Source organism: Coregonus lavaretus (assembly GCF_964263955.1).
Source record: "Coregonus lavaretus genome assembly, contig: HAP1_SCAFFOLD_3845, whole genome shotgun sequence".
NCBI lineage: Eukaryota > Metazoa > Chordata > Actinopteri > Salmoniformes > Salmonidae > Coregonus > Coregonus lavaretus.
In genome coordinates this window covers 20,561-23,130 of record NW_028162283.1, presented here as the reverse complement: position 1 = coordinate 23,130, position 2,570 = coordinate 20,561, and positions in this window count along the sequence as shown.

Sequence of the window (2,570 nt, the reverse complement as noted above, 5' to 3'; positions counted from 1 at the left end):
CCACTGATGTACATTTAGAATACATCTTAGCTGAGAATTAATTAAGGATTCTAATATTTTAGCTAGGCAAAAAAGTTTATAAATAGGGCGATAATTATTTAGGTCACAAGGGGTCACCACCTTTGTGAAGGGGGAGTACATGGGACGCCTTCCAAACCTTGGAGATAGTACCAGATATAACTGTCAGGTTACGGGTTGATGATTCAGCAATCAGGGGGGCAGAGAGCTGCAGTAGAAATGGATCAAGCATATCAGCCCCAGTGGATTTTTGTTTTTTTACATCAATCTTAAGCAAGACATCTAACACATCACAGATAGTAAATAGTTGAAATGAAACAAAGATTGACTAGAAGTTGACGGGTCAACCGTTGAGTCAGCTAGAGGCTGGCAGAGGGAAGAGCAGTCGATTGGCTGACCAGGGTCAACTAAACCACCGTTTCTCTCAAATAAAAAGCCAGCCGAGGTAACATGATGATTAAAAGCATCCCTTATTCCATTCTTCTCAGTTATGATGCCAGAGTCAGACAGAACTCCCTCCTAGCTCGAAAAACCTACCCTTTTGTTTCAGTTTGTTAGGGACAAGAAACGTATTCTACCTAAGCTACATCAACACAATGTAATGAAGAATGTTATTATTGTTTTCAAGTGAGTACACAACTCTAGTCTAGGCTGTAAACTGCAGTGAATAGCCCAGGTCATTTGAATAACCGTTCAAAAGCCAGGCGTTTTGAATATTAATTTCAAAATAACTGCATCTAGCCTGTCTGATTTGGATCAGTTATGGGTTTTTACTCGGCAGTTTAACCTAGAAGGTCCAGGAACATTAGCAGGACAGTAATGTTCTCTATTTTGTCATGATGTATCCTCTAACAGAAACAGGCTAACGCATATTAATTATAATAATGCGCGAGCGCGGAGGAAGTTGGATCCATTCCTTCCGCGTTTGGCGTCAGTGTTTTCAACAGCGTTAGAAAATGAGGTGGGGACTCCTGGGGTCCTCTCTCCTCGCCTCCTTCTCTAAACCCATTGGAGGAGGTCATTCTAACCTAAAATGCTACAAGGTAGCAGCTAGCAGCCAAGCAAAATGGTCTTGAGTGGCAACCAATCTGCCCAATTAGCTGTTATGTTTCCATACACCCACTTCTGTTGATCCTCCCACTTCTTTAGCAACACCCACTTTCAGACACACTCCATGTATGCAGTTACCCTCTGGGAGAATCTAAATTGTATACTCCTCCCGTTCTCTCTCTTCACCTCCTCTAAACCCATTGGAGGAGAAGGTCAGAGGGGCGGGACCTCTGGCTTTCTCATCCAATGGGTTTTGAGAAGGAGGCGAGGAGCGTGCAATTGAGATTCTCCCCATGACTGTGAAAGGGTGCCATAAAGTAGTGTGCACTGTATAGAGCTCGCCAGCTTGTAGCCTAAATGAATAGGGAAAGACTAGGGTTTTGGGATAAACGCTGAAAATAAGGTCTGAGATGAACACAGACTTAGTAGATCTTATACGTTTTGTTGTATGAGTTAATATCAGTCAGGTAACATTACCTGTATGAATTATGAAGCCTTTATGTTTTGTTCTATGAGATAATATCAGTCAGGTAACATGACCTTTATGAATTATGAAGTCTTTATGGGCTTTTTCGTTTTCAGTTACCCAGAGGACCCTCTCATGTGCATTATACCTGTAACCCTCTGGTCTCATGAGTCTTCTCAAGGACCCCCTGTGGATAGTCCAAGTACCCCTGGTTGGGAAACACTGATAGTGAATAGGGTCCCTTTGTCTTCCTGTCATACAGTTACATGGCCAGGAGATGGCGGTGTTTATCCAGTCTGGGCCAGGGTGGCACTACAGAACTAACACTGCTGAACCAGGCCTACGGTGGAAAACAATCCTTTATCAAGGTTATGGGTCCATTCATATCTAGCTAGGCCTGTATTCATGAAGAGTTTCAGAGTAGGAGTGTTGATCTAAGACCCCTTTTGTCTTTTAGATCATAATGAATAACATTACATGGACAGTGGGGAACTGATCCTAGATTTTACATTTCCATTTGAGTCATTTATCAGATGCTCTTATCCAGAGCGACTTACAGTTAGATCAGCAGCACTCCTATTTCTTTCCTGATTGATACGGAAAAAACTGACCACACGCACTTTACGTTAATTATCCTAATCGGCTACGTTCATTATCCGGGCGGCAGATAGCTTAGTGGGTAAGAGCGTTGTGCCAGTAACCGAAAGGTCGCTGGTTCTAATCCCTGAGCCGACTAGGTGAAAAAGCTGTCGATGTGCCCTTAAGCAAGGCACTTAACCCTAATTGCTGATGTAAGTCGCTCTGGATAAGAGCGTCTGCTAAAAATGACTAAAAAAATTAATAATCCTAACCTGCTACGTTAGTTCTCCTAACCTGCTAGGTTAGTTCTCTTAACCTGCAACATTAGTTATCCTAACCTCCCACGTTAGTTCTCCTAACCTGCTACATTAATTCTCCTAACCTCTCACATTAATTATCCTAACCTGCTACATTAGTTATCCTAACCTCCCACGTTAATTATCCTAACCTGCTACAT